The following is a 21,608-nucleotide window of genomic DNA, read 5'->3' as shown; positions in this document are numbered from 1 at the left end:
AGAGGCGGGTTGCACTTGTCTGGGAGGGGGCCAAAATCCTGGCTAGAGTTGCCACTACTACTCAAGATTCAAGATTACTTAATGTTATTCCCTGTACACGTGTAAAGATGAACAAAGTAATATGGATCCAATGCAACACAGAATAACCACAAAAGATAAAGAATATAATGATAATAAAAAATACAATAAATATAAACCCATATGATAACTTATATACATAGATTAATTGTATGTCCATACAGCGACACTAGACTCTACATTAGGTGACTGACAGGCAATGCAAAGTAATGGTGGATTTAGGGTTTTAATCAGCTTTACTGCTTAGGAAAAGTAACTGTTTCTGAACCTGGTGGTCCTTATGTGGATGCTGATGTGGTCCTGATGGAAATGGGACAGACAGTCTATGTGCAGGGTAGGAGGGATCCTTCATGAGGTTAATAGACCTTTTCCAGCACCCTTTTATAGATATGTCCTTGATGGTAGTAGGCTGGTGCCAGTGATACATTAGACAGTTTCAACTAGATGTTGTCAAGCCTTCCTGTCAGCCGTTGTGCAGTTTCCTTACCAAGTAGACATGCAGCTTGTTAGGGTGCTTTCAACTGTGCATTGTGGGATTGGATGTTCAAAGTCAGGCTGTTTTCAGCTTCCTCAGAATGTAAGGGTGTCGGTAAGCTTTCTTGACATGAGTTCTGGTACCATGAAAGGTTCTGTATGATATGCACTCCTAGGAGTTTGAAACTGTTTACTGTTTCCACTGATGTGATGCCGATGTTGAGGGTGGTGCAAGTTCTCCTGAAGCTGATAAGCATCTCCTTTTTCTCTTGACACTAAGAAAGAAGTTATTTGCCTTGCACCAGGCCTCAAGCTCTTCCACCTCATCATTGTTAATGATGAACCCCACTACCATCATGTCATCAGAGAACTTGACAATGTGATTGCTTGGGAGTTTGGCCACACATTCATGTGTGAACAGAGTTTACAGCAATAGGTTCAGTACACGACCTTGGGGGGCACTCGTGTTGAGAATGATGGGGAGGTTGTGCATTGACTTTGTGAGGTCTGTTCATTATGATGTCCAACACCTGGCTGCATAGTGGTGTATTTAGAGGAATAGGAGTTTGGTCACCGACGTTTGTCGGATAACAGTGCTGAAAGCCAAACTGAAATCCAGAAACAGCTCTCAGAAGCATTTAAACCCGAGTGGCAGAGAGTTGGAGGCTTAAGCAGTGGAGTGACTGATGAGATATCATGGAAAATCACAGAAGCCAATGACAGCAAATTTAGTCATCAGGATAGACAGGAGCACAGTAAAAGGAGAGGAAAGACGATTGGAATAAATTGCAATCAACTCTAAGCATGAATTAGCTCCTGGGGCTGAGAAATCATAGCCATTGCTGAGGGAAGAGCAGGACTGGCAGCTAATCTGCATAGCATCCTCTGCATAGCACCATCCAGAGACAGAGAAGCAGCTACAGCGGCAGGTTGCTATCGATGCAATGCTCCTCAGACAGGATGAAGAGATCATTACTCCCCAATGCCATTCGGCTTTACAATTCAACCGCCGGGGGTAAGATATGTTAAAGTGCCAGGGTTAGGACTGAGCTTAAGTTACCATTCAATGTATTTTATTTTATGTATGTATTTTAAGTATTGTATGTAATTAGTTTTGCTACAATAAGTGTATGGGACATTGGAAAAAATGTTGAATTTCCCCATGGGGATGAATAAAGTATCTATCTATCTATCTATCTATCTATCTATCTAATATTCCAGGATGCAGTTGCTACAGGTATGACAGAGGTGCAGGTAAGAGAGGAGGGGTAGTTGCCTACTTGATGAAAGAGGCTGCTGACTTAGAGAGTCCTTAAGAGAAGATATAGTTGGGGGATCATCCAGTGAGCATGCTAATGGACAAAATCCAGAAATACTAAAGGGATGGTCACTCTTGACTGGATTGTATTATCTGGCCCACAATAGTCAGAAGAAATTGGAGGAGCAGATATGTAGAAAGACTGCAGTTAGTAGTAAACATAATAGAGTCGTATTCATGGGAGGTGAATAAAACCCAATATGGGCTGGACCAGCAATGGTGTGAAAGACTTGGACTGAATGGAATTTGTGAAATGTGTTCAAGAAAGTCTATTTGATTAATATATAGAGGGAACTACTAGTGAGGATGCAACACTGGACCTCCTTGTAGGGAATGAGGTAGGACATGTGACAGAAGTGTCTGTCAGAGAGCACTCTGTGTCCAGTGACCATGGTTTTAAAATAGTTATGGAGAATGATTTAGCTCATTCACTAATTAAGGTACTGAACACAGGCAGAGCAAATTTTGAAGCTGTTAGATCTTACAAATCTTGCAGTCATTAATTGGGCAAGATTATTTACAGGGAAAAGGGGTGTCTGTCAAGTGGGTGGCTTTTAAAATTGTGATGCAAAGGGACTTAGGAGTCCTTGTGCAGAACACCCTAAAGATTAACTTACAGTTTGAATCATTGTTGTGGAATCCAAATACAATGTTAGCATTCATTTTAAAAAGTCTAGAATACAAGAGCAGGGATGTGATGCTGAGGCTTTATAAGGCACTAGCGAGGCCTCACCTTGAGTATTGTGAGCAATTTTGGGCTTCTCATCTTAGAAAAGATGTGCTGGCATTGGAGAGGGTCCAGAGGCAGTTCACAAGGATGATTCCAGAATGGAAGAGTTATCAAAGAAGGAACATTTGATGGCTCTGGGTCTGTACCCACTGGAATTTAGGACAAGGGGGATCTCATTGAAACGTTTTGAATATTAAAAAGCCGAGACAGAGTAGATGTGGAAAGGATGTTTCCCATGGTGGGAGAGTCTAGGACAAGAGGACACAGCCTCAGGAATCCATTTAAAATGGAGGTGCAGAGAAATTGCTTTAACCAGTAGATGGTAAATTTATGGAATTTATTACCACAGGCAATCATGGAGGCCAGGTTGTTGAGTGTATTTAAGGCAGAGATTAATAGGTTCTTGATTGGACACGGCATCAAAGGTTACGGGGTGAAGGCCAGAGAATGGGGTTGAGGAGAGGAAAAAAGGATCAGCCATGATTGAATGGTAGAGCAGACTCAGAGGGCCAAATGGCCTAATTCTGCTCCTCTGTTTTATGGTCTTATGATGTGATGTGATCCTGGCAGATATGGTCAAGCAAAATTCTTGGCAGCTTTTTTGGACAAAGGGTGGTGTACGTTTGGAATGAACTGCAAAAAAAGAGCGGCTGAGGTGAGCACATTAGCAGTAGTAGAAACTATCTAGATAAGTCAGAATCAGGTTTAATATCACCGTGGTATGTTGTGAAATTTGTTAACTTAGCAGCAACAGTACAATGAAATACATGATAAATATAGAAAAATACTTAGTTAAAATGCAAACACAAAAGTAAATAAAAAAGTGAGGTAGTTCAATGTCCATTTAGAAATCCAATGGCAGAGGGGAAGAAGCTGTTCCTGAATCACTGAGTGTGTGGCTTTAGGCTTCTGTACCTCCTAACTGATGATAACAGTGAGAAGAGAGCATGTCCTGGTGGGTGGGGTCCTTAATGATGGACAGCACCTTTCTGAGGCACCGTTCCTTGAAGATGTTTTGGATACTATGGAGATTAGTATCCATGATGGAACTGATTAATTTTACAACTTACTTTGATTCTGTGCAGTAGCCTGCCTGCAGCCCCCCCCCCCCCATACCAGACAGTGATGCACCCCCTCCATAGATAGGAGGGGTTTGGGCCAAACGTAGACAGATGAAACTAGCTCACTAGACATCAAAGACATCATAGGTGAGCTGGGCCAAAGGCCTGTTTCTATGCTGTATGATTCTATGATTCTAAATATTCATTATAAAATTGGAATGTGTATAGAGAAGCCATGAGGGAAAACAGATCACAAGCAAGCAGATGTTCAAATTACAATACCCAGAATTATCCTCTACTTAATTACATTGCTCCTGAGTAGATTTTTCTAGTTTACATTAAGAATATTGCTTTATCACAGACACTGTCTTAACATTGTGATTTTTACTGATTTTCTGTAGGCAGAAATTGAAATTTTGAGAAGAAATGTGATCATTAGCTTTTTTCTATGAATATATCATCAGCTCTACTCACAAACCAATGAACTTCATTAGTGCACATTAAAACCAATATCCCATAAATTCTGTATCAACTGTTAACCATGGTTACAACTATACAGAATTTGCACTAACTGATTTAAACTTCATTTCTTAAGGATCTGAAGGTGCTCCAGCTTCTTCCAACTAAACAATTTGAAAAGATTCACAGCATGTGGTTGTGGTCCACTTACAGCCACATCCATTTAATTAACAGTCTTTATGGGTGATAATGGCCAATATGGCCAATTAATGGATGCCTTGCCAAAGACACACACATTCCATGAAAGAATAAATAAAAATGAAAATCTAAAATCTGGTGCTTATTTTCTGTTAGTGTTTCTTGTGGCTATCATGCGGTTGGTAATTAAATGGAAACTTCTGACTGGATATTTTCCTCTTAAGTAGCTAAATCTGCAGACGTTAGTCTTAAATTCAGCACATGAATATTTTTCTTGCTTTCTTAATCTGTAATGAGTGCAAATGATTTAGCAAGCTTTATTAATTATTCCATTTTTAAACAAAGCAGAGACTTCCAAAAGACAGAAATAAGAATACAAGCACAATAATTCTTAATGAAAGTATGTCTAATGTGTATTCTTATCATCCAAACATGGATGCTTTACACATTCTTATTTAATCATGCTTAAATTCTTTTTAGTGTGCTTTCTTAGAACATCTGATTATCATAAAGGCAACATGTGAAATGGTTTGACCTTTGTGAGACATAACACAGCAGATTTGTAACTAATGATAACTGTATCATTAAGCTTCATTTCTTTTCCTTTTGGAGTACTCTTATATCATTGTATTAGTTTATTTTACGATGCATTGCATACACCAGATAGAAGGGAGTAGAGGAGCATGTCAAGAGCATGGTAAGGGCTTAAAAAAGGAGAGGGTTGGTTTGAGGTGTACATACTGAAATCAACTAATTGGTCATAATGGCCTGTTTCAGTGGATCATTGTACTTGATTTATTCTATGTAAAAAGGGAAACAGGAAAAATCTAGTGACATTCCAAAGCTTGTTATTCCAAGAACTGGAAAAAAAGATTCCTCCAAGACAAAATGCTGGTGTTGACCTGCACTAGAAAATGTTGTTTTTATTTTTGCTGGGAAGGAACATCAATATGTTGCATAATAATTTAGTATGTTACCAGTCAGTGGGAAATTGAACCATTTGACCTCATTTTAATATTCATATTTAAATTTCTCCTAGTACAATTATTCACATTGTTACGTGACCAGGGGTTTTGTTTACTGTGGGTGACACCTTAAACGACTGGACGAGGCAGGAATATGACGTCAGGTTAACAGAATGCGGACAGACTGCTGGGACATTCAGTAGAGCGAGACAGAGTTGAGACATCAGACTATGAGCAGGAGCTTGCTACGGTAATAGGTGAAGTTTGATACTTTCCTATGCCCAAAGGATTGAGTGAATGAGCAGCACACGATGCGTATTGGATATGCGACTGTCACTTCTTATGATCCATATGTGGATTTTTTGGAGTATTCTGTGGCGACCACTTTCGTTAACCCTTACATGGATTCAGGTGTGTTATGTGGTGACCACTTGTGCTAAGGAATATTCCATGACTGTCACCTTGTGATATCTCTACGTGGATTTCGGAACACTACTCATCATCTGCTGTGACTGTTACCTTGTTTTCCCAGCGTGCAACCTATGGAATTCTTCGTGATCACCTCCTCGATGCGTTTTAATGTGGATTTACAAGTTTCTCCTCTCACCTATTCCGTGGATTACTGGAACTCTCTAGCTTGCCATCTTAAAACTTTAAGAACTGTCCCTAAGCCTGACGGTTTGGGAGCTACAACGCATGACACTGTTAACTTCTATTTGGAAGAGTAGCTTGTTTGATTTTATATATTTTGAGTAGATACTAATAAATATAGTGATTTAACATTAAACCCTGACTCAGTTTGTTGTCTGTTGCTGCTGGCACATAGCAACATCTCTACATCTTTGACCATAGAATTAGAAGAAGAAAATATTCTTCTCCCTAATAGAATTGGGTCACATATAACAAGAAAGATCAGATTTCAGAAGATGAGAAATGTTATATTCAAGGTTTGAGCTTTGACTTTTTCAATTAGCAAGAGTATTTTTAATTTGCAGGAAGTATCAGTTGTTTGCTATGGATGGACCTGCAATAACTCTATCATTCAGTTTAGTGTTTCTATTGTTCTATTTTTCCTGCTAAACTATACTGATTTGAACCCTGCCTTTGATGGACTCACCTGTAAAAAAACTCCCATGAAATTGTTCCAAATATGTATTCTTTTGTTGTAAATGGGGGGGGGGAAAAAACTAAAGGTTCTGTAAATCTGAAATGTAAACAATCCCTCAGCAGGCCAGCCACACAATTGAAAGGCGAAGCAGAGCTAATATCTTGGGTCAAGAGAAGTTCCTCAGAGATTTAAAGTAACATATTTCCTTTTTATACAAGAGAACTCGCACCACTCACACTCCCCTTCACGTCGGCAGTGGATAGTACAAGCAGTTTCGAACTCCTGTGAGTGCACGTCACACACAACCGCTCACAGTTTCAGAACACATCCTACTGTGGTGAACTACATATACCTGTCTGGGCACGCCACCCCCCTGCTGACTCCTCCCACAGACCATGGCTCCTCCCACAGACCCCTGTATAAAGGCGATTGGAGGCACTGCTCCTTCCTCAGTCTCCAGGATATTGTGTGGTGGTCGCTTGCTGCTGACGTCTCTGAGAGTTATTGATGGTGCATCACCTACACAGTCAAGAAAGCTCATCAATGCCTCTACCTACTGTGGATGCAGAAGAAGAGCTGGATTTTGCACAATCTGAGCACATCATTCTACAGATACATAGCAGAGAGCATCCTGACATAGCAGAGAGCATCCTGACCAACTGCAGCAGTGCTTGTTACAGACAGGACGGCTCTACAATGGGAAGTCAAACCTGCCCAATGAATCACGAGCACCAGCCTACCCACCGTCAAAGACATGTATATAGAAAGGTATTGGAAAAGGGCTAGTAACATCATGAAAGATCCCACCCACTCTGCTCATGGACTGTTTGTCCCACTCCCATCAGGGAGGAGGCTGCATAGCATTTACACTAGGACCACCAGACTCAAAAACAGTTACTTTTCCCCAAGCACTGAGGCTGATCAACACCTCCACCAACTAACTCCATCACTACTTTACTATTTCCTGTCAGCCACCTTATGTACAACCTAACATCACTTTATGGACATACATATAAGCTATTTTATATATTTATATGTATTGTGTGTTTTTTTAAATTGTTGTCTTTATCTGTTGTGGAAATTATTCTGCTGCTTTGGATCCAGAGTAACAATTATTTTGTTGTCCTTTACACTTCTGTACAGGAAATGATATTAAACAATCTTGAATAAGTGAAATATTGGCGGACATGGCTAAATAGAGGCTAAGGAACTCTCAGTCTTCAGCTGGATTCCTTTCCTCACTACCAATCTTTAGGGTTCAACACTCACACCATTTTACTCTCACTTAATCAAGCTGCACTTCCTTTTTGTAACAAATCTTGCAGCTGTTTGGTGCAATAAGGCATTAAGATATCTCAAGGTGCTTCACAGAAGCATAATGAAACAAAAATTGATTTTGAAATATGTGCGAAAACAGCTGAACAAACAATTAAAATTTGGTCAAAGAATTAGATTTTAAAGATCATTTTTAAAGGAAATAGAGTTTTAGAGAAGTTAATTGAAGAAGTCCAGAAATGTTTCAAACAGCAACCAGAGATAATGACTCAATCTTCCTAATTTTATCCATATACTTTTGTCTTTGAGTCACAACATGTGTGTTCCAGTTCTACTTTACAATTTTAACATAAGGGTCCTGACTGGAAATCTGGTCCTGTATTAAATGAGTGCGACATGCTTGGAGATAGTGAGTAGAAATTGCCTGAATACACTTTATAGCTGTCAAATGTTATTCCATTTCTAAAATTTCCATAAATATTGCAAACTTTCTTGATAGAATTTCCAATCAGTAATCAGTAATCAAGTTTCCTGATGGGTGCTTTGGCACACACATGATCTGCACTTCTTTGTTCTCGGATAAACCAATGCACAGCAACTTTCTTTTTGGAGGATTTTGACCGATCTGCAGAAAGTGTATGAGAACTATATGAAAAGAGTGAATCAGAATGTAACAGATGAGGAGAAACAAAATTGGAGGGAAATATAGAACTTAAAAAAAAGTTGAGTAATTTTTTCAAAAGCACGCCAGTTTCCACATAAAGTTGTCAAGAGAATATCAGGTAGACACAAAAGCCTCTAGGTAGATTAAGTGATTTGGCAGAGATCTAGAAAATGGAGTACATTGTGAGAAAATGTCAATGTATCCAATTTGGCTGGAAAAAATAATCTAAATGATGGAAGTTCATAAAGATTTAAAAGATCGCATGGATGAACTACAACAATTGTTCATCCCAGTTTGGCAAAAGAATAAACCAGGGAAGGTAGTGCACCCGTGGCTGACAAGGGAAATTAGGGATAGTATCAAGTCCAAAGAAGAAACATATAAATTAGCAAAAAAAAGCAGCACACCTGAGGACTGGGAGAAGTTCAGAGACCAGCAGAGGAGGACAAAGGGCTTAATTAGGAAAAGGAAAAAAGATTATGAGAGAAAGCTGGCAGGGAACATAAAAACTGACTGTAAAAGCTTTTATAGATATGTGAAAAGAAAAAGATTGGTCAAGACAAATGTAGGTCCCTTACAGTAAGAAACAGGTAAATTGATCATAGGGAATATTAGGGAACAAAGACATGGCAGACCAATTGAATAACTACTTTGGTTCTGTCTTCACTAAGGAGGACATAAATAATCTTCCGGAAATAGTAAGGGACCAAGGGTCTAGTGAGATGGAGGAACAGATGGAAATACATGTTAGTAGGGAAGTGGTGTTAGGTAAATTGAAAGGATTAAAGGCAGATAAATCCCTAGGGCCAGATAGTCTGCATCCCAGAGTGCTTAAGGAAGTAGCCCAAGAAATAGTGGATGCATTAGTGATAATTTTTCAAAACTCCTTAGATTCTGGATTAGTTCCTGAGGATTAGAGGGTGGCTAATGTAACCCCACTTTTTAAAAAAGGAGGGAGAGAGAAACCGGGGAATTATAGACCAGTTAGTCTGACATCGGTGGTGGGGAAAATGCTAGAGTCAGTTATCAAAGATGTGATAACAGCACATTTGGAAAGAGGTGAAATCATCGGACAAAGTCAGCATGGATTTGTGAAAGGAAAATCATGTCTGATGAATCTTATAGAATGTTTTGAAGATGTGACTAGTAGAGTGGATAGGGGAGAGCCAGTGGATGTGGTATATTTAGATTTTCAAAAGGCTTTTGACAAGGTCCCACACAGGAGATTAGTGTGCAAACTTAAAGCACATGGTATTGGGGGTATGGTATTGATGTGGATAGAGAATTGTTTGGCAGACAGGAAGCAAAGAGTGGGAGTAAACAGGACCTTTTCAGAATGGCAGGCAGTGACTAGTGGGGTACCGCAAGGCTCAGTGCTGGGACCCCAGTTGTTTACAATATATATTAATGATTTAGACGAGGGAATTAAATGCAGCATCTCCAAGTTTGCGGATGACACGAAGCTGGGCGGCGGTGTTAGCTGTGAGGAGGATACTAAGAGGATGCAGGGTGACTTGGATAGGTTAGGTGAGTGGGCAAATTCATGGCAGATGCAATTTAATGTGGATAAATGTAAGGTTATCCGCTTTGGTTGCAAGAACAGGAAAACAGATTATTATCTGAATGGTAGCTGATTAGGTAAAGGGGAGATGCAACGAGACCTGGGTGTCATTGTACACCAGTCATTGAAGGTGGGCATGCAGGTACAGCAGGCAGTGAAAAAGGCAAATGGTATGTTGGCATTCATAGCAAAAGGATTTGAGTACAGGAGCAGGGAGGTTCTACTGCAGTTGTACAAGGCCTTGGTGAGACTGCACCTAGAATATTGTGTGCAATTTTGGTCCCCTAATCTGAGGAAAGACATTCTTGCCATAGAGGGAGTACAGAGAAGGTTCACCAGATTGATTCCTGGGATGGCAGGACTTTCATATGAAGAAAGACTGGATTGACTAGGCTTATACTCACTGGAATTTAGAAGATTGAGGGGGGATCTTATTGAAACGTATAAAATTCTAAAGGGATTGGACAGGCTAGATGCAGGAAGATTGTTTCCGATGTTGGGGAAGTCCAGAACGAGGGGTCACAGTTTAAGGATAAAGGGGAAGCCTTTTAGGACCGAGATAAGGAAAAACTTCTTCACACACAGAGTGGTGAATCTGTGGAATTCTCGGCCACAGGAAACAATTGAGGCCAGTTCATTGGCTATATTTAAGAGGAAGTTAGATATGGCCCTTGTGGCTAAAGGGATCAGGGGGTACGTAGAGAAAGCAGGTACAGGGTTCTGAGTTGGATGATCAGCCATGATCATACTGAATGGCGGTGCAGGCTCGAAGGGCCAAATGGCCTTCTCCTGCACCTATTTTCTATGTTTCTATGTAAAGCTCTGAAATGCAGAAAATTTTGGCTATTCTGTTCTGCTGTTTAATAAGCAAAAGGATAGCATTGAGTTGGGAGAATATTTACAAAAATTAACGTAGTGTTGATGATTATTTCCTGAGGAACTGCAAAAAAAATCTAGGAATATAAAGCCTTTGTTATATTGAGCACTGGAAGAAATACAGCTGGATTACCATGTACAATATTGGTCGTCTTATTTATTGGAAGCAGTTCAGTGAAGATTTAATTAAAAGTTAACCTAATAATAAATGGTTATTCTTTAAACAAGACTTTCTTTTCTAAAAGTTATTTCAGTTCTTGGAACTCTCTTCCTTAAATGTTGTTCAGTCTTTAAAATATTTGTGGCAAAGGTAGATAGATACTCAATAATCAAGATGGTAAGGATGGTTACTGTGGGTGAACAGGAATGAATATTTGAGGTTACAGTCAATTTAGCATGGACTTTTTAAATTGTGGAATAGGCTTGAGGATAGGGCATGGTAGGTAGGGTGGGCAAGTGGGCTGTTTCTACTTCTAATTAATTTGTTCACATTTTCTTTCACTCTGAAGCAATCCAGTGGCAATCTGACTTCAAAGAGTGAAGTTATCTTGCAGAATTAATAAGACAATACTAAACCTAAGCACCTAAAAGGGTGGCCTCATACATCCACAAATCAAAATTTATCAAACCTTACCTGCTTTACTCCATCCTCTCAAAATTAAGGTGCAGAGAGTGATCCTAAAAAATGTAGACGAATTCTTATGCTTTGATATCCTCTTCTCAGCTGAGGTAGACTGCAATACAGGGATCACTATTGCCTTCAATGTAGTATAGGTTAGGTAAGTTGAAGAAAAATCTATTTGACCTCTGTCCTGGCAATAAGTCCAAAAGACATAGGAGCAGAATTAGGCCATTTAGCCCAAAGAGACTGATCCTCTGTTCAATCATATCTGATTTATTTTTCCCCTCAATCCCATTCTCCTGCCTTCACCCAGTAACCTTTGACACCCTTACTAATGAAGAACCCATCAACTTTCTCTTTAAATACAATGGATTGTGTTAATTGGAACACATCAGGATCAATAATTTTGGCCCAATTAAATAGCTGCACCAATTAGCTGAAGTTTCACGGGGATAGATAAAAAGGTATAAAAAAAGACAAATCACCATTTAACTGTGACAAATTATGCATTTAAATGAAATATAGAGCAAATTACAACATTATCAATGCTACTACAATACAAAAAAATTGTGTATTTAGCTTCTAATAGTTATTGACAGAGCAATTCATCCAGTGTATGCTGCCATGTTCTTGTGATTATCTATAAATCAACAAAATCAGCGTAGATACCTAGTGCAGATAATGAAATGGCTTTGTACAATGCTTTTGATTATTCAAACCTTCAAATCTTCATTTATATTGTAACATTCAAAAAGGCGGATATCTTCAAATTCTTCATAGTTTCTAACTTGTTGAAGTAATAAATTTGTTTCACTTCCAGTCAAAAGTAAGGACAGTAAGTATAGGGAGAGCCAGCCTCGGATAACTAAGGAAATAAAAGATAGTATCAAATTAAAAGCTCATGTGTACAAAGTCACAAAGAGTAGTGGGAGACTGGAAGATTGGGAAAACTTTAAAAAGCAACAAAGAACAACTAAACAAGAAATAAGGAAAAGGAAGATAGAGTATGAAAGTAAATTAGCACAAAATATAAAAACAGATAGCAAAAGTTTTTATAAATATATAAAGCAGAAGAGGGTGGCTAAAGTCAATGTAGGTCCCTTGGAAGATGATAAGGAGAAATTGATATTGAGTGATAAGGAAATGGCTGAGGCCTTGAACGACTATTTTGTGTCAGTATATGCCAAAGAGTGATGTTATGGATGAAATGGGAGGAGAGAACCTCGATAAAATCACTGTCACTAAAGAGATAGTGATGAGCAAACTAGAGGACCTAAAGGTAGATAAGTCCCCTGGTCCTGATGAGATGCATCCCAGGGTGCTGAGAGAATTGGCGGAGGTTATAGTAGACGCATTGGTAATCATTGACCAAAACTCTCTAGACTCTGGGCAGATTCTAGCGGATTGGAAAACAGCAAATGTCACACCGCTTTTTAAGAAAGGATGTAAGCAAAAGATGGGCAACCATAGGCTATTTAGTTTAACATATGTTGTTGGGAAAATGCTTGAAGCTGTCATTAAGGAAGAAATTGCGAAACATTTAGAAAGGAGTGGTTCCCTTAGACAGACGCAGCATGGATTCAGAAAGGGCAGGTCCGGTTTGACAAACTTACTGGAGTTCTTTGAGGGCATAATGAGTGCAATGGATAGAGGGAAACAGATGGATGTTGTATACTTGGATTTCCAGCAAGCGTTCGATAAGGTGTTGCATAAGAGACTTATAAATAAGATACGGATGCATGGAGTCGGAGGAACTGTATTGGCATGGATAGTGAATTGGTTAACCAATAGAAGGCAGTGAGTTGGTATAAATGGGTGTTTCTCTGGTTGGCAGTCAGTGGTGAGTGGGGTGCCGCAGGGGTTGGTGCTGGGCCCTCAGCTGTTTACCATTTACATTGATGATTTGGAAGAAGGGACTGAGTGTAGCATAGCAAAATTTGCTGATAACACTAAACTGAGTGGAAAAGTGGAAGAGGAGGTGGAGAATCTGCAGAGGGATATAGATAGGTTAGTTGAGTGGGCCAAGGTCTGGCCGATGGAATGCAATGTTGGTAAATGCGAGATCGTCCACTTTGGAAGGAATAATAGAAGAGCAGATTATTATTTAAATGGTGGAAGATTGCAGCATGCTATTGTGCAGAGGGACTTGGGAATGCTTGTTCATGAATCACAAAAAGTTGGCTTGCAGGTGCAACAGGTTATTAAGAAGGCAAACGCAATGTTGGCCTTCATTGCAAGAGGGATTGATTTCAAGAGCAGGAAGATCATGCTGCAAATATACAGGGTACTGCTGAGGCTGCATCTGGAGTACTGTGTGCAGTTCTGGTCTCTGTACTTGAGGAAGGATATACTGGCTTTGGAGGCAGTGCAGAGGAGGTTCACCAGGTTGATTCCAGAGATGAAGGGCTTAACCTATGAGGAGAGATTCAGTTGCCTGGGACTATACTCTCTGGAATTCAGAAGAATGAGAGAGGATCTTATAGAAACATACAAGGTTTTGAAAGGGATAGATAAGATAGAAGTAGGAAAGTTGTTTACATTGGTAGGTGAGAATAGAACTAGGGGACATTGCCTCAAGATTCAGGGGTGAAGATTTAGGACAGAGATGAGGAGAAACTGTTTTATCCAGAGAGTGGTGAATCTGTGGAATTCTCTGCCCAGGGAAGCAGTTGAGGCTTCTTCACTAAATATATTTAAGATACAGTTAGATAGATTTTTACAAAGTAGGGGAATTAAGGGTTATGGGGGAAAGGCAGATAGATGAAGCTGAGTTTACAGACATATTAGTCATGATCTTATTGAATAGCAGGGCAGGCTTGATGGGAGGGATGGCTTACTCCTCCTCCTACTTCTTATGTTCTTATGTTCACACCCACCTGTTTCCGGCATCTCGAAGCCTGAATGCTTGAAACCACAGTAAGTAAAATCGTTTTGATTTGTCTTACTGCCTATTTCTCGCCAACTATCAGTGATAAAAATCATTGCTTTTTGAACTCAAGCACACGCAGCTGACTCTATTTTTTTTTAAAAACTGCTCGATGTAAACACAGTGCACCATCTAATGCCAGACAAATGCATGAGTCTGATGCTAATTAGAAACTGTTTGGCAATAGTTCCCTGCCCATTTAAGCAGCATAGTGTCCCAACTAAACAAAGGAAATCCGTGCTATAAGTGTTGTCCCAAATAAGAGGCCGTCCCAGTTAACCAAAATCCACTGTTTACCCATAGGTATACCCATAGTATACCCATGTCATGGTCATAGGTTTTAAATATATCCATATCAAATGGTCCCTTCCCTTTTAGTGCATCAGACCTGGGCCATCTACAGTTTGGCATCTTAAGGCACTGGAAGGACCCTACTGACACTGTCTCCACAAAAATCCTCCAGATTTGCTGGGAGGGTAATTTTTCCAATGCCCACACCTTCAGCCACGCCAATTCATTTGGCTCCCTTCTACTTATCAAGAGAGTTCGCTGCTATTGTGATTGTGGCTGTATATACCCCCCACCCACTCCCGTGCAAATACCAGGGAAGCACTGCATGAATTCTATGGTGCTATCAGTGACTTGCAAACCACAAATGCTGATGGTTTCTTTATGGTTGCTGGTGACTTCAAAAGTGCTAACCTGAAAGCAGCACTGCCTAAATTCTGAAACAAGAGAAAATCTGCAGATGCAGGAAATCCAAGCAACACGCACAAAATGCTGGAACTCAGCAAGCCAGGCAGCATCTATGGAAAAAAGTATAGTCAATGTTTTAGGTCAAAACCCTTCAGCGAAACTGGAGAAAAAAGCTGAGGAGTAGATTTAAATGGTGGGGGGAGTGGAGAGAGAAGCACAAGGTGATTGCAGAAACCCGGAGGGGGAGGGATGAAGTAAAGAGCTGGGAAGTTGATTGGTGAAAGAGACAGAAGGCCATGGATAAAAGTAAAAGGGGGAGGTGCGCCAGAGGAAGTATTGGGCGGGCAAGGAGATAAGGTGAGAGAGGGAAAAGGGGAAGGTGGGGGACATTACCGGAAGTTTGAAAAATCGATGTTCATGCCATCAGGTTGGAGGTTACCCAAATGGAATACCAGGTGTTGTTCCTCCAACCTAAGCATGGCCTCATCAGTCCCTCCAGTATTTTGTGTGTGTTGCTGCCTAAATTCTATCAGCATGTTGACCTTGCTACCAAAGGTGACAACACATTAGACCTGATTTATATGAACATCCCTGCTGCATACTCTGTCCCCACCTTGGCTTCTCTTACCACTTATCTCTTAATGCTAATTCCTGCATGCTACCACTGATTAAACATTCAAACTCAGTCAAAGGGAGATAAAGACTTGGCTATAAGGAGCAACCTCACCTTTCCAGGACTGTTTAGAAACCTCAGACTTGAGCTTGTTCAGTGAGGTGGCTACCTACGGCCATCAAATTAACACTGATAAATATGCAAGAGCTGTGAATGGCTACACAGAAAGTACATTGAGGATGTTACTGTTATTAATCACCTCTATGTGAGAACAAATCAAGAGTGGTCTGGGCATGACTGAGAGATCGGGATGCTGCCTTCAGATCGGGGAATAAGACAGCTCTCAAGTCAGCAAGAGCTGCACTTTCCCACGCCATCAGGAAGGCAAAACGGGTTTATTCACAGAGAATATACAGCCATTTCTATGACATCAGTGACATGAGGTGCATGTGGCAGGGCAATCAGATCATAACAGACTACAAATCCAGCCTGCACGTCAATGATAGTGATGCTTCTCTTCCTGGAGCGCTATTGAGAATGTCCTGACCAGCTGAATCACCGTCTTTTACAGAAATTGCAAGACATCTGACCGTAACTCCCTAGAAGGGATTGTGAGGTTTGCTGAGAAGATTATCGAGGACTCTCTTCTACCTATTAGAGATATTTATCAGAAGTACTGCATATGCAGGACCCATAGCAATGTCAATGATCCCTCCTATGCAACCATCGATCTCTTTGATCCCCTACCTGTAGGTACGAGGTACCATAGCATTAGGACAAGAACCATTAGGATGGAAAACAGCTTCTTCCCCCAGGCCGTAACACTACCAAACTCTCTGCCCCCATGCAGTCTCATCATGCATGTAGAACTAGTAGTGTTATAGTGTTTAATTTTCAACTTGTACCATTTATGCATTTTATTACTTGTTAATTTATTTCTGGTAATATTACTTTAGGTGTCATGTTTGTGTGTTATATGTAGTGTGTTGTGCACATTGGTCCAGCAGAATGTTGTTTTGTTTGGCAATATGCATGTATACGGTTGAATGACAATAAACTAAGCTTGAACTAACTTGCACGTAGACCCTCAACATCAACAAGAATAATCTCTAGCCTTACAGAGATCACCTTCAAGGAAGGTTTCCTTCTGAGGGAACCAATGCTATGCTCTACATTCCACTCAAGTAACTATTCAGACTATTTTCAATGTGGGCTGCATGTGAAATTAAGGTGCATTCAGCTGGTGAATCACAGAGCACCAATGAGCAGGAGGAGTGGGACATGACAGTGGCAAAGTGATCAGTGCAGACAATGCAGCAGAGGGCACCTTCCTCTTCTAGCTCAGTTCAGCTCAGAGGAATGGAGGTAGCCTGAGCCTAGCTATTAAACAGATGTCTGAGGTAGCAATTTAATGCCATAGCTTTGATTTTAAACACCACAGTAATATTAATAATTACTCACACAAACCAGTCTGTAACTGTATTTCTCTTCTTTCCATAGCGTAATGCACGAGGATGGAATGGGGGTGTTTTTCAATGTTTTATATTCCTTCTGCTACTATAAACGAAGAAGAGAAATTTGTAAAACAAGCTATAGATAACTTATGTTAACAGCATTAATTGGATTACTAAGGTGCAGGTGCCTTGCAGGTCCGGGATTAAACAAAAATTGTATAAACTGAAACCTTTATTTTATATCCACAACATTTCAATGGAAAATTCTAATGTTAGTAAATTCCGTTCTTTTAGAGCATTCCATAATTGAAGACATGTAATCAGTGCAATGAATTATAAAATGCGGGGAACAAACTGGACCATAGGTCTTGATGAAGGATTCTCATTGGGGTGACAGTGCTCAATATTTGACGCCTAGTGAAAAAAAGCTTCAAAATTTTGACTCAATGTTACTAAAGCTAACCTAATTAAGGATACAATGGGTAGTGAAAAGTATTTGATATGTCAACATTATATTTTTTTATAACTGAGTTAGAGAACAATCTTTATAACTCTAAGATTGAACTGAGGGTTTGTGCGAAATCCCACAATGAACAATATTACTATCAAAATTGTCGTTTTGTAATTCCAGATTCAAATACAAAAAGAAACAGGAAAAGTAGTTCACGTTTAGAAAGTCATTTTAATTTATCAAAAAAGTAAATGCATCCAATCCATGTAAAGTATCAAACATATACTGAAATAAACAAAGGCATCTAAATTATTTTTCTCTTTCTAATGTTTTCTATAAAGTCTGTCACAGTTGAGGAGCATAGCTGTGGTTAACAATTTCAATAGTATTAGTAATAGGTCACTGACACACTGATCTGAAATGCTCCCTTTCTCTTTCCTCACTTTTCACATAATAAACAAGATGTAAATCTGGATACAAAACTACCCAATGTGCAAAATAGTATTAACCCCTTGAAAGCCCATCTTAAATTTCTTAATAATCAAACTCATAAAATTACTTGTTTGATCATGACTCATTATTTCACCCAGAACCAAGATTTCAATAGTCAAGAATGTTCCTCACTGTCTGGTTACCAACTGCATGCTGTGGGTGATTGACAGACTTTTAAAAGGCAAAAAAAATCAGACATGTTCTGTGAATTTTTTCCAGCTTGCCTCGTAGTGAGCAGGATTAACAGTAACAGCACATTCAATATTAGTTCACTGGAAATCAAGTAACTGGAGGCAGAGAAAGTTGATTGAAGTCTTAATGCAAAGACTCATTAAAATTACATTTACAAAATTTATTTTGCAAATGTATTCCAGATACTGCAAAGGAATCAATATACTATTTACTTTAGTTATATATTAGGTCAAAATATTTACCCCATCTCTGCTGACCTCACAAGTGGCCTGGTATGCAAAACAGGAGATTCACATCAGGCTAGCGCATAAATCGTTGTTGTGATTCTTCTGCGCTTTTCGGAAGAAAAGGAAATCTCTGCTCAGCACATATGTTGTGCTGGTATGTTAAAACCACTCAGTGCATAAACTGAATGTGTGCAGCTGTCAGGATAAACCCTGAGAGAACACATTCAGTTCCTTATTCACACTGAATGGAATCTCTAAAGGGATGTAGTATAAATAGGCTATTTCAATTCAGTAAAATTTTTGCAATAAATGCTGGCCCTGCCAGTGACACCCACATCTCGTGAATGAATGAAAAAAATTAAATCCCTTCATAAAAGGGTCAGTGGTTGGCACTGCAAGTGGGTCACGAGTTGTCTTTAGGAAAATGGGTAGAAAAGAGCAGTAGCGTTCCTGAGCCACTGCTTCTATTTGAGAAAGAAACACTCCATTCTTGGTATACTGAACCTGTGCAGCTACCTCCAAATGATCTTCTCTGTTAGACTGAATCCTTTAAACTGTGGATTAGGCCAAACACAAAAGCATTATTCAAATAAGCACAAATCACCCAGCACTTGGGTATCTGAGTTTAAATGAAGCCTTTTTCTTTGTTTTCTCAGATAGAATATGGACAGAAAACTGAATTCTAATTTGTTTGGGTTCACTGAGGCTCTTAACAAGCAGCAGAAAATTTGAAGTGAAGTTCTTTCTGAAGCATTGCATTTCTAAGTAGGGATTTTAAGAAGTGCTAAGAACACTAATTAAGGGAAATGCAGTGCTTGCAAACAAATGGAGTCACAGTGGTGAAGTTTCACAATGTCTTCTTTCAGATTCTGCAAATATTTAGAGACATTATTGCATTGTGTACTTGGTCCTTGACAGCCATAAAGTACTTTCAAGGCTAATGTCAAGATTTTGTGGCATTTTAAGTACTATAATGCGATGGTTGATGTACTAGTGAGGCTACTTGTGGAAGTCATAAAAATGGCTGTGTATTGTTGCAAGTTTACCATATATACTGAATTGTACTTTCTAATTTTAAATGCAAATTAACCATAGTCATTAAGTCTGCATCAGTATGCAGGATGGTGAAATGCTGCATTAACTATTTTTATGCCCTGTTTCTCTTTCCTCATCATTATCATTTCATAAATGTCTGAAATATTTGCAAGGCATGCTGTTCTATGTGACAAAAGTTCAGGCTAAGTGTACAACCTCAATTTGATGTTCAAAGAGAAATAAGGAGTCTAATGCATTATTCATCTGTGGTTGGCTTGAAGGATACCACAATGCTAGGTTTACGGCATGCATTTTGAATTTTGATAACCAATGAGTTTCTCGTTAACCACTAACAGTTGGAAGTGTAAATATTGGACAATCAGAATTGCTGGAGTCTAATTTAATAAATCACTATACTTGGCCAGATTCGTTTGGACAGAATTTTTAATCAATGTGTTGTTATTAAGTATAATAGAACTATTTATATATTAATTTGTCAATTGAATACATACACAAAGAGTTCCAGAATACCAATCCTAGTATATGATGTGGTCCAGCAGGGAAGATAATCTAGGATCTCCACAAATGATCAAAGGTACATAAATGATGCACATTTTGCCTTATAGTATAGTTGAATAAAATACCCACCTTCATCTTTTTTGTGTGGGAAGACGCAAAGAAAAGTATGCGTTGTTTTGACATTGAGTAAAGATTAGCACTATAATAAGGTATTCTGTAGCATCCACTTTATAAAGTAACACAAGTAGAAGCTGGGATATATAGCAGACAAGTTGAATTTATTGCCATTATGAAAGGCCTTTTGTCTATTTTCTAAATGACCACGTCTGACAGATAATTTGCTAGCATGTTGAACTTCCTGGGAGGTGGAATTCATTTAAATAAATGAAAAAAAACAATGGTCCCCCTTTAACTCTTTGATTGAAGTTCCCATATTAGCTGACAGGGGTACAGTAGTAGAGACATCAGTTCCACTAATACTTTTGTACTTGACTAAGCTATAAATTTCATTGATTGGAGAAGTACAGAGCCCATTTTTCCTGTTTCTTAGACATTAATTTTCAAAAGTTCAAAATAAATTTATTATCAAAGTGTGTATATGTCATCATATACTACCCTGAATTAATTTTCATTTAGTCTCCAACTCCAAATATCTCAATATCCAGGCATATTATTTACGTTTACTATTTATACAATTTCATTCAGAAAACTGCTAATGACTAACAGACATTTCAAACTTCAGGTGCACGTTGCATAGCAGAAGTTTTTCTTCATGCTATTTATAGATCATCCATTAAAAGGTACCCTTCTGATTTGGTTTAGAATCAGAAAAAAAAATTGAGGTTGCAGGAAATCTGAAATAAAGAATAAAATACGCAGAAACCACTCAACAAATCAGGCAATATCTGTGGAAAGTGAAACACTTAACATTCAGGTTCATAACCTTCTGTCTATTTCCATCATTTTCTGTTGTTATTTATTAAAGACAGCTTCTCTTTATCTACTCTACCTAAATACAAAATGACATTAAACCACAGCAAAGTCTCCTCTGAGTTCTAACAACCCTAGTTAACAACATGACTATAATTTCTTGGAAACGTTCAAATAATTTTCCAGTATGCCTACATGAAATCCTTTGTCTTACTGAAGGCAAATTACTCAGAACCAGACATAATGCTTTTGCTGGGTATAAACTAAAGACTTATACAGGATTAATATATGTTTATCAATTTGTATTTTATCCTTGCACTTATGAGCCCTTAGTTCCCTAGATGATTTACGAATTTGTTGACCTATTTTGCCACTTTCAGAGAATTGTGAATAAACACCTGCAAATCTCTCTACATGTGCTCCCTCTGTAGCTCATATCATCACTCTTCATTTTCTTACCTTCAGTCCAGACATGGCATTAGTTTCATCCTCTGTACTTGAACATAATTTCTCCATCATTTTGTTTCTTCTCTGCTCAATCTACTTCCATTATTATTTTTCATTTGGTTCCAGATATCACATATTGTCCCAGCGAAGAGCAAACATTCTTTTTTCCTTCTGTTGAAATCACCTCCCTGGTTACTTATCGAGCTGAATTTGTGCCATTATTTTGCAGGCCTGGAT

The 21,608-nt window shown here is 39.0% G+C and overlaps 1 long non-coding RNA gene across 1 annotated transcript; it reads right to left on the bottom strand.

Annotated features, from left to right (window-relative positions):
• Nucleotides 1-11,924: 11,924 nt before the first annotated feature.
• On the bottom strand, nt 11,925-18,656 carry LOC140724253 (uncharacterized). The gene is made up of 3 exons (XR_012098075.1): nt 18,456-18,656; nt 17,086-17,178; nt 11,925-12,254 (listed from the first exon to the last, which is right to left on the bottom strand). It is a non-coding gene; the product is annotated as an uncharacterized lncRNA (long non-coding RNA).
• Nucleotides 18,657-21,608: the final 2,952 nt, after the last annotated feature.

The sequence above is a fragment of the Hemitrygon akajei genome, chromosome 3 (assembly GCF_048418815.1).
Source record: "Hemitrygon akajei chromosome 3, sHemAka1.3, whole genome shotgun sequence".
NCBI lineage: Eukaryota > Metazoa > Chordata > Chondrichthyes > Myliobatiformes > Dasyatidae > Hemitrygon > Hemitrygon akajei.
The sequence above is the reverse complement of the archived record's forward strand: the minus strand, read 5'-3'. Positions and strand labels throughout refer to the sequence as shown.